The following is a 12,075-nucleotide window of genomic DNA, read 5'->3' as shown; positions in this document are numbered from 1 at the left end:
ATGGAACCCTCTTTTCTGTGGGAACCAGGAATTCTAGATCCACAAATATTTAAATAGATGGTACAGGGAATGATGGTGAGTGCTACCGCTCCCGCAGTTCTGGACCCATTTATCATATCTTTGATGATATTGCACTATATAATAGCTACTGATTAAGGTGTATACTGCACATGATGGATAGAGCCCATACTTCATATGGTATCATCTCTAAGCTGGAGCTTTAGCTGCTCTTTCAGGAGGACATGACATCATCTATCAGTACAGCACCTTCTGGATAGTGCAATATGCGGTAGGATGAGTGAATACCATGTTCATATCCCCACTCCTTTTCTGTAAGGTGGGTCCCTTGGTCTTATGCAATCAGAATCCTGTAGTAATGGATGAGACACTCTGAGCCCTTGAATAGTGATACTATCTGAAGTACTGCAGGCAAGAAAGGCAAATCCATATATAGAGTATGTGTCAATTCCAATGTGGTAGGCAGAATATTACTTCACCCAAAGATGTCCATGTCCCAATCTCCAGAAACTATTAATATGTTACCTTATATAGCAAAAGAGACTTTGAGTTTGTGATTAAGTTAAAGATCTTGAGATGGGGAGCTTATCATGGAAGCTTATCCTAGTAACCAAAAGTTTCCTTACAAGTTGAAAGAGGGAGGCAGAAGAGTGAGTCAGAGAGGATGTGACTATGGAAGTAGAGGTTAGAGTGATTGCTTTCTTTGAAGGTGGAAAAAGGGGACCAGGAGACAAGGAATGTAGGCAGTCTCTAGAAGCTGGGAAAGATAGGAAAAAAGATTCTATCCTAGATCTTCTAGAAGGAATGCACCCTGCCAACAACTTGATTTCATCCCAGAGAGATCCGTTTCCAACTTCTGACCTTCAGAACTGTAAGATAATATATTTGTATTGTTTTAAGCCACTGAATTTGTGGTAATTCGTTCCAGCAGGAATAGGAAACTAATAAACTATGTCAACAGGAATGCTGTGATTTCTAGTGTAGAAGTTGTTCAGTGTAGTCTACTTACCACAATATGGCTAGTTGATTTCTTCAAAGAATGTTGCCACATTTGGGACTCAGCTGTTGTTTCTATTCCTGGCAAATCAGACATCCAGTAGCAGCAGTAGTTATATCAGCTCTGATGAGAGGGAGCCTAAGCTGTTGGGTCGGTGCATAGCTGCTATCTCTACCAAAACTGTCACAATATTTGTGAACCCATTTGCAGCACTGGTGTGGCTGAGGACAGAGGCTGGATGACATCAACTAATGGAGTCATCCTGTCCACTTGGTTGTTTAGTGCCTCTTCTGCAGTGGTATTATCAAGTAATATAATGATGCTTACACTCTGTGTCCATTCCCATAAGTCTATCCACATGCCTCTTCCCCAAATCCCCGTGTGCCAGATCTTCCAGTCTCATTCATTATAGGCCCTTGACCAATCAGGTAAATCATTTACCACTGCCTATGAGTCTATGTATATCCTTATGTCAGGAAATCTCTGTCTCCACATAAAATGACAGTCAGATGCACTTCCCAATACTCTCCCAATTGGTAGAATTTTCCTTTACCACTGTCTTCCAGGACTATCTCTGAGTGGAACTTTATTGCAAATAGCTCATGTTCATCTTGCACCCACATATCAAGCTGGGGCATCCATGAACTAATCTTCACATATTTCTTCCTCTGCCAACTGGTCATGGTGAACCATGAGTGAAGCCATGGATGTGAGCTGAGAGAGTAGCATCAGACAACAGTTGGTGGCATGAAGATACGGGCCACCTCTTTGTGCAGATTACTCATAATCTCCAGACTGCTCAATTCCAATCTAAGATGCACAATATCCATTTAATGATGAATTGCTGGTGGGTCTGCCAGACCTTAAAACTTGGTGGGTCTGATAGTAACATGCCCAGAAAGGTTACTTAGTTTTCCTCAGTTAGGCACTCTGCTTCTCCCAGGGCCTAGTAGCATGCCATGAGCTGTTTTTCAAAGGCCTGATTCCATAACCCTAGCAATCTGTGCTGAGATACTTTGACTGGGGTTTTTCAGAGGCTCCATTTGGCATCTTTCTCTTCCACAGATGCCTCTGATACCATGGTACTGCCAGGTCGTATGGCTCACGAGCCATGGCTGCTTGTACCTGCTATTGTCACCCCTCTTTCTCAGAGTCCTACTCAAAATGAACAGTCTTACAAGTTACCCAATAATGTGTCAGAACAGTAGTCACAAGTTTGAGATGCTACCTTCAAATAGATGTCAATATCAGTGGGTGAAAGCTTGAGGAGAAACAGGATATTAGCATCATCTCAAAGTATACCCTCTAAGATATTTATCAATTATGAGAAAAATAGTAATGTCACAGTGGAGAAACTCAGCAGACACCACCTTTACCAACTAATAAATTTTAGCACAGTATTAATAAGACATAACAACATATTGTTCCCTGATATGCTGCAAGGAGAAGGACATAGCACTTCTGTGATATTCTTGCCAAAAAAGTATCATCTCAATCTAATTATAAGAAAACATCAGACAAATAAAAAATTCCACAAAATAACTTAAAAGTTCCCATCAAAAGCATTAAGGTCATAAAAAATAAGGAAAGTTTGAGGAATTTTCACAGATTAGAGGAGACAAAGGAAACACAACTAAATGCATTCTGAGATCCTGCATTAGATCCTGGGAGGAGTAAAAGGGACATAAGGAGGAAAACTGCTGAAATTCAAATACTAGTTGTAGTTTAGTTGATACTATTCTGCCAATGTTATTCTTATAATTTTGACAATTGTACTGTGGTCATGTAATCTATTACCATCAGGAAAATTTATGGTGTGCGTTATAGGGTATATATGAACTCTCTGTACTATTGTTGCAACATTTCTGTAAATCTAAAATATTTCAAAATGTAAAGGTAAAAAATAAATGTAAAACATTTAACTGGACTAAGCGCCGCATTTTTTTATCCAAATTGGATAAACAAGCTAGACTCAACTAAATGCTGCTGCTTGCAAGAAACACATTTTAAATATAAGATACATATAGGTTAAAATTAAAATGATGCTACACTGAGAACAAGAAAGCTGGTGTAGCTAAATCTTTAACAGACAAAGTAGACTTTATGTCAAGGAATATTATCAGAGATAAAGGGAGACATTTCATAAATAATATCATCGATCATAATAAAAGAACTTCAAAATATATTAAACAACAATTGACAGAAATAGCAGAAGAGTAGGAAAATCCAGTCACTGTTGGAGATATTAATAACCCTCGATCAGTAAATTTTAGAAAAACTGGACCAAAATTTCAGTGAAAATATAACACTACTAAAACATTGAACTAATTTACATTTTCAGAACACTACACTCATCTGAAGAATACATGTATGCAGGTAGTGAATGAGGAAGAAATTCTAAAATGGAGAGATTCTTGAGAGACTGACCATGAGGGTCTTTTATGTCATGATAAAGAATTTGCATTTAATCTAAAGGGCCATGAGAAGACATTGAAGAATTTTAGCAGGGAAGTATATGATATAAAGCTAACATCGAATTATGTGCTGTCTATTTACCAGTATCCACTCCAAATATCTTCAGGTGAGTGCTAAGCAAAACATTTAAACAGGTATAAGCCATGAAGAAGAAGGTTTTTAAAAAAATAGGTTTATAATTGAAAATCATTCTTAATGTGTAAAAATGATTACAGACTAAAACAAAGGAGATTTTTAAAAAATATATGTTAGCCTACCGCTGAATGAGCATAAAGGAAAGGAGTTCTATCTTAGTGCCACCATCCAAAACACACACACAAACACACCTGAATCATCAGGATGAACTTCTTCTGACTCCCAATTTTCCAAGACACTCTTGTTTAATGAATGTGGTTTCCTAATTCCATTGGTTTCCCTTGACCACAAATTCCACTGACAAAAAAAAAATTCATACCTCTATGATTTTGCAAAATTTTGGTCATTACTATAGGAAGGAACTGTAGAAATGTTTTATTTTAGGCATTTACATGTGCTTTGAGATTTGTCTTTTAATGTACTAAATATTTCTAGGCCACCAATCAGATGAATAACACCATGAGCCATGTTTGACCAAGTAGAGTTAGAAAATAAAGGCTGAACACAGAGCTTTAACAATGACAAGTTTAAGTGAGTTTTCTCATTCTTTTGGTCCCATAAACTTAAGGGCATTCTGAGATAACACAAAACATTCTTTCTTCCCTGTAATGTTTCTTGCCTCTATTTGGGTCTCACAGTTTCATGGGGCTACCCAGAGGGGTCCACTTCCTGGCTTGCTTACCTCATGCCTGAAATAATCTTTTAACCTTTCGATTTCCAGTCCAAAGAAACCGACAAAGCAGAACTTAACCTGACTTGAAATGTAAATGTTGACCCAGTTTTCTCTTTCACGTTTTGCCCTCTGTACTGATTTGTGTGAAATGGAAACAGATGGCAATGTGTTACTCATGGGGGAAAAGAAAAAATCTTGACTTCTAAAACACTCCCCTTCACTCAATAACATATTGCCATCATTTGCTTCCTTTAATTACTCTGGACCAGCATCCTTTGGCCATGTAAATTGAATAAAAACCCAAATAGATGGTGTTTTTCTGGAAAGAAAGTGCAAAAATAATGATAATATAAACCATTTTGATAGGGAAATATTAAAGACTGAAATCTTTGTGTCTCAGGCTGAAGGCGGTTGAAGGGCTGGTCTCAGAAGCAAGTTTCAAAACAAGCCATGGAATTAATAACATACAACACTGTATGTTCAGAAGCCAACATAAAGCATGTTTGAAGCAAAGGGGAATGATGTACACAAAAAAGCCTCAGTAGATGGAAGGTATGCCAATGTTGGCTGACCAACACACAACCCAGAGTGGGTTACTATGCGTGTAAAATAGTTTACTGGAAAAAAAGCTCAACATTTCAAATTCTCAAATAGTACTGAAAAAAAAAAAGTTGAACAGTAAAATAGAAGAGTTCTTTTGGAATAAGAGAGGCATTCTCTCAAGGACTGACTGAATGGAGCAGTCAGCTGTTTCTATTTCAAGTCTCCCTTGTGCATATGCCTTCCTGTGGGAGCATGTTTTAAAACCTGTTTCCCCAGAGGTCACACAGGAGAAAGAAATTGTTTTTTTCCCTCCCTCCCTCCCTCCCTCCCTCCCTTCCTGCCTTCCTTTCTTCTTTCCTCTCTCTTGCTCCCTTTCTCTGGCCTTCTTTCTTTCCTTCCTCTTTCTTTTTCCCTTCTTTCTTCATTTCCTTCCTCCTTCTTTCCTTTTTCCTTTCTTTCGCTCTCCTTTTTCCTTATTCTTCCCTTCCTTCTTCCTTCTTTTCTGTCTGTCTCTCCCTCCCTCCCTTCCTTCTTTCTTCTTTCACTGCCTTTCTCTGCCCTTCTCTCTCTCTTTCTTTCCTTTCTTTCTTTCTTTTTTCCTTCTTTCTTCCTTTTCCTCTTCCTTCTCCCCTTTTTCCTTTCTTTCACTCTTTCCTTTTTCCTTATTTCTTCCCTTCATTCCTCCTTTTCTCCCTCCCTCCCTTCCTTCCTTCTTACCTTCCTTTCCTTCATCCTTCCTTCCTTCCCTCTCTCCTCCCTTTTCCACCCTTCCTTCCTCCTCCCCTTTGAGGTTTATAAATAACTCCCTTGACTAGAGATATCACATGAAAAAGCAGAATTTTTCTCTGTATCATTGGGCATAAGTTCTAGGTGATCTATTCATTGGTGTCAGTCTGAATCTCGATGGAAACAGAATTATCCCCCAGATAGTTCAAATAAAGGGACTTAATTTAAAGGATTACTCTCAGAGTTCCCAAAGTTGGATTTCCTGCCTATGGCCCCAAGGTTGAGTGTGTAAAACATTCATGTCTAGATCATGAGCTAAAACTGTGAGAGGACAGCTGTACCCAACAGGGATCACTGTCAACCCAGTACTCTCGGGGCATTGATTACAAGACTCTTTCTGAAGTGATATTCTGATCTTATTTAGGCTGCTAGTGATGTTCTGGGAGAATTTTTATAATGACAGTGGTTTCATTAAGGATAGAGTGATATTTTGGATATCAGTAGAACTAGATTTGTGTCATCTCACCCTTCATTATCTGTCAAGCCCTAGAAAAATCATTTAAACTTCTCTGAGCCTCACTTTCCTTATTTATAAAATAGTGATAGCTATAGCTCCTTTGCAAATATGACTTGAGTATTAATGTGTGAAATATTAATTAATTAATACGTGAAAATGCTATGCAAGCCATAAACTCTTTGCCCCTACATTAAGACTTGTTTCAAGGTGTTGAATAGAGACAGAACAAAGGTAGTGACCTTAAGCCAGTATTTAGAAAGCAGACTTTAGAGACAGCCTGTCCTACTTGAATCGTCACCCACCACTTATGAAATGTGTAATCTTTGGCACATTGATTAACCTTTCTGGGTTCTCAGTTTCCTCATCCAAAAAGGGAGGGGTTTATGAGGATTTAATGAAATAATACAGTGAAAATTTTTAGAACAGTGCTCAGATATACATTTCATTTATAGAAATTTCATAGAAATCTACATCTAAAAAATATGAATCTTTGACAATGATACAGACTATACTCTATACCTGCTATAGATGCCCATTTTTTTTTCTCTGTCCATAACTTTAAATGCCTTTGCTACAAAATAGACATATTAACCACCAAATTCTTACGCAAAATGCTCGGAGGATCTCAAAACTTTCATACTTAAGAGTTGAAATGTCACTAAAATAGGTCTAAGCTCCAGCTGTACAAACTCAGTTCAATTGGTCAGGGAGGTAAATGTCACAAATTTGTGGGTTAGCTCTGCATTCTCTATTCTCTGCTCTTCATAGCTGACAATTTCTCTTTTATAGTTCTTATCTTTTATTACCAGGCTCAAAGAGATTTGTCTTTTAATGTACTAAATATTTTTTTTCTTTTTAAATTTTCTTTTTTTCTACAAATTTTTTTTTGATTCTATTCCTTAGTTGTTTCTAATGATGATTTTAATTCTGCTCCTTTAAAAAAATCCTTGTAACTTTTCTTTGCCTAGTCAAACTAAAATTTTTCTTATAGTTTCTGCCAATTTTTCAACTAATTCCTCTTTCAACTGACTCCTTTTTATTGTCTCATTTTTATTTTGTTTCTTAGAATCTGTCATTTTAGAATTTTATTTGCAGCATATGCCTATTGTTTTAAATTAGGTAAGAACTCAGACTCTGGAGTCAGATGACCCGAATTTGAACCCTGGCTCTCTTGTTAACAAAGCTAGATGGCTATGAGCATTTTACTAAACTCTCATCTCAGTTTCCTCATCTGTAAAATGGGAATAATAATCTCATAATTTTGTATGTGCATTATAAGAGATAATATAAATAAAATGACTAGAACTATGTAGAGCAATAGCTCTAAATAAATAACACACACCTTTTCTTAAACAGGCTCCTTGCCACATAGTGAATACATAAATATATCCGTATACATATACGTATATGTCTATTATGTCTATGTATATATGAAAAACACACATATACATACACATTCACATAAATATTTATGAAATATGCATATCCATATATGCACACACATAGCTCCTTTTTTGCATTTTTGAGTGTTATGCTTTCAGTTTTCTTTTATGTTGCAGTTTTTTGTTTTTTTTTTTTTTTCAATATTTACTCCTCCTTAAAGAATGCCCTCTCAGTCCTATTTTTTGCCCATAAGCATGGTGGGTAGATTCTCCTTACTTGCTCTGACAAGCCTCCTGCCACTGTAAGAATCCTGCCCTCTCCGTAACTGGGGTGCTGATGAATGTGCATAGGTACCAGATACTCTGGTACTTTAGTCTTTGATACAGGGTGCATTTGCTGACCTGAGAAGACTTCTTGGCCTCAGAGCTTGGTTATCTCACTAGGGGAAATAGCATTTACTCCTGGTTTATATGTAGGACCTCCCACACCATTAAGAGTAACTTAAAATTTTAAACCTGCTACCTGGGAGAGTAAGGGTCTGCCTTGAGTCTCCCAGTTTCAGCTCATTTTTACTGCTGAATTTACAGATGATAAAATGCCATCCTCTTACCACTTCAGCCACAAGCCACACTGTATTCCTGGGAACTGTAGGCACAGCTTCCATGTCACTGAATGGCTACCATTGGGGTAAATGCTGTCTAGTCCTGGCTCCCTGTGGGAGAGTGGGCTTTGCCCACTCTGGTTGACAAAATCCCATATGTCTGGGATGGGAAGAAAGAGTGAGATTAAAGTGAGGGATAGCTCTTAATATATGTTTCTCTTATGTTACTCCTCACTCCCACCTTTTCTGACTTCAGCCTTTACCTTCGTTTTTGTTAGAGAAAATATCTATTGGAATTTAGGAGATTACTGACTACTGATTACTAGTGATGCTTTTCAAGATATTGCATTGTTTTGACCATATTTCTAGGTCTGTATATGTAAAGATTTAAAAAAAAAAAAGACAACAAAAAGGACAGTCCCTGCCTCCCACATGTTAACAATCAAATTTCATACAGGACATGGAGCTATATGGAAATATGATGAGAAATTTTATGCTAATAAATTCAACAACCTAGATGAAATGGATAAAGTCTTTGAAAGACACAAACTACGAAAACATAACCAAGAAAAAAACAGGATAACCTGATTAGACCTATATTGCTTATAGAAATTGAATTTATAGTTAAAAACTTTTCAAATGCAATGCAAGAATAGAAAACTTCAGACATATCTTCCATGAAAATTCATGTTGTGTTTTATAAAATATACAAATAAAATCTCTATATATGTTCGTGTACGGGAGATAAAGAGTAGTACCATATTGTTAACATTGGTAAATCATTGAGTTTTTCATCTCTGCATTGCTTTAATTTTACAACAAGCATACATTCACTTTTTTTCTTTTTCTGTTTCATTTTTTTCTTGTTTTTTTTTTTATTTTTTTATTCTTTTTTCATTCATTTTTTAATTTAAAAAGGTGATTTTTAAGAAAGAAATTCTCAAGGGCTCCACTTTAATTATTTGTGACAAGGGAAAATTTGAATTCAACACATTTATTTAATGCCTACCAGGTCTCAGGCCCTGTGTGAGGTGCTGGGAACACAACAATGAATAAGACACAGTACTGGTCTTCAATGAAGCTTAATCTAATAGAAAGAAAAGGGCAAATAAGAAACTAAGTTTTCTACTAAACTACACTTGTAATTAGTATGCAGGATCCCTTAGAGCAGGAGCCTACAGAGGATAAGATGATACTGGCTAGCACAGGGTCTGGCTCATAGTAGATATTATTTAATAAGTATTTGATGAGTTAATTAATTAATTAATTATGTACTTGGTATAGTCAGGTACAAAGGGAAAGTAGACAGTTTTACCTGGGGAGTTGCAGAGCAGGGCGTAAGGGATACATTCAGGGGATGCTTTAGTTAGCCTTTCTGAGCTACAGGTTTTCCCAGAAATGCCAAAGAATGATGTAGGAAACTGTAGGCAAAGCAAGCTGCATACAAAAAGGGGGTGGGGGTGGAGGTGAGGAAATCATATGGCATGATTAAGATAGGGAAGTTTATTCAGTACATTTGCAGCATGTAGTAAAAGGAGATGGGTTTTGGAAGTAAGGCAGGAAAGGGATAGGGAAGGGCCTCATTTGCCATGATAAAGTGCTTGGGTTTTATCTACTTTTCAAAAACACAAGATACAAGTTAAGGAGATCAGAGAAAGCAAAGGAGATGGGATTGAATTTGAGCAATATTTCTTTCCCTATTTGGAATGCACATGAATTAAAGAGTGCATGTGTGTGTGTAGACATAATTGTTGGTCATACTCTATCTATGAAATTGGAGATGGATCCTCTACCAAAGGAGAAATGTGAAGGGTAGCCTGAGGTAAGGAGTTTGAAGATGATGGAGAGGGCATGTAAACATTACTATATTCATTGTATGATGCTCTTGAGTCTTGAGTCTTCAGGCGGTGGTAGCCCCCCAAAATCAAACCCAAATAGAGTTGCTGTGCTGGTTTGTATATATTATGTTCCCAGAAAAAGCTATATTCTTTAGTTCAATCTTGTCTGGGCAGATGTATTTAGTCTTGATTATGTTGGAACCTTTGGATTACGTTGTTTCCATGAAGATGTGACCCACCCAACTGGAGGTGATAACTCTGATTGAATTATTTCCATGGAGGTGTACCCCATCCATTCAGCATTGTCTTAATTAAATCACTGGAACCCTGTAAGAGCTTGGACAGAAGGAACTCAGTGGTGCAGCTTAGAGAGACATTTTAAAGATGGCTATTGAAAGCTGAAGCTGACAATTTGGAGAACGCCATTTTGAAATGCAACCTGGGAGCAAGCAGATGCCAGCCACGTGCCTTCCCAGCTAATAGAGGTTTTCTAGATGCCAATGGCCTTTCTCCAGTGAAGATATATTCATATTTATGCCATAGTTTGGAAATTTTTATGGCTGTAGAACTGTAACTTTGTAACCAAATAAATCCCCTTTATAAAAGCCAATTCATTTCCGGTGTTTTGCACATGGCAGCATTAGCAAACCAGAACAGCTGCTTATGCTCTCCTATTGTCCAGTTACAGCAAGAGTGACACAACAGCTGCCAGGCAAAGTAGCCTCATAGCTACTCCTCTACACTTTTTTTTTTTTTTTTAATTATAATAGACTTAACCCTTTAATTGAACTGGAAACTGGTTCCTACAAAGTACTAACTATCATGAATAAACATGAAGGTGCAGAATGTAGTATCCAGAATTCATTCATATTTGTCTTACAAAATTTCACCTAATTCCAAATGGGGAGATATTTTTAAATGATAATTTAAGTAAGTAATTTAGGGCTGATTTCTATTTGATTTAGAGTTTCAGGCTGAGAAATAAGTTAAGTGGGAAGTCTTTCTGAATTATTTCTCTGTGTTTCCATTTCAAAGTGAACTGCTGACTCTTCTACCTCTTCTTCCTTCCCTCTTGTTTGGAGGTTATGGCAGTTTGGAGCTGTATGTACCCAGCAAAACATGTTCTTAAATCTCAATCCATTCCAGTGGGTATGAACCCATTGTAAGTAAGAACATTTGATGAGGTTATTCAGTTAAAGAGTGACCCACCTCAATCAGGATAGGTCTTAATCCTATTTCTGGAATCTTTATAACAGAGTGAAATTCAGAAAGAGAGAGAGAAAGCCAAGGAAGCAAGAAGCTGAAGTCAACAAAACCTGGAAGTGAAGGGAGAGACCAGCAGATACCTCCATGTACCTTGCCATGTGTCAGAGGAACCAAGGATTGCCAGTAGCCAGTTTTCAGGAAGAAAGCATTGCCCTTGATGATGCCTTGATTTGGAATTTTCCTGGCCTCAAAGCCATTCCTGTCCCCCACCCCCCCCCCCAAATTTCTGAAACAAGAATGAACCTCAGTCCATAAATCCAATTGTTGAAGTAATAACACTTGTTTTATTTTCTATGACTCAACTTAATTTCTTACATAGAAATTACTTCATTGATGGAAACCTTAATCTCATAAACTTTTAGGATTTCTTCACCATGGTTAAACTACAGTTTCTGTCCCAGGACCTTACACAGGGCTAGGTAGCTGGAAGGAGGGGGCCCAGTCATGGTTCTCAGTCATTTGTCAACACTGAGTTTTACTGGGATCCATTATTCCCATCTGCCTGGTTCCCTTCAGATCCAGTGACTCTCACTATTCTGAGCCATAATCTAGGCATGGAAAATTATAACCAGACTGCATATGGGAGCCATCTGCCTTACGTACCCCTCAGCCATTTCTTTCTTGGGTCTTGTGGCCTTCCCAACAGCATTGCAAAGTACAGTTTTCCTCTACTTCTAGGAAACATAGACATTACCATTTTGCTTCCCATGCCTCCCTTCCAACCCAGTGGTTGGGTTTTTGGTGGGGGAGGTTGTTTTTGGGGTGCTTATTTATTTCAAACTAATCTGTCTGTCCCTTCAAATTCCTTCTTCCAACTGTTTAGAATTTTTGTAAACCAAACCCTAGTAAGACGTGGGAAGTGATGGGAAAAGATAATATTTCAAAATGTTTACCTACCATGTT

The 12,075-nt window shown here is 37.5% G+C and overlaps 1 pseudogene; it reads left to right on the top strand.

Annotated features, from left to right (window-relative positions):
* Positions 1-690: 690 nt before the first annotated feature.
* LOC119542605 overlaps positions 691-12,075 on the top strand; it is a 48,516-nt pseudogene continuing 37,131 nt past the window's right edge.

This window comes from Choloepus didactylus, chromosome 8, assembly GCF_015220235.1.
Source record: "Choloepus didactylus isolate mChoDid1 chromosome 8, mChoDid1.pri, whole genome shotgun sequence".
Classification (NCBI taxonomy): Eukaryota; Metazoa; Chordata; class Mammalia; order Pilosa; family Megalonychidae; genus Choloepus; species Choloepus didactylus.
The sequence above is the reverse complement of the archived record's forward strand: the minus strand, read 5'-3'. Positions and strand labels throughout refer to the sequence as shown.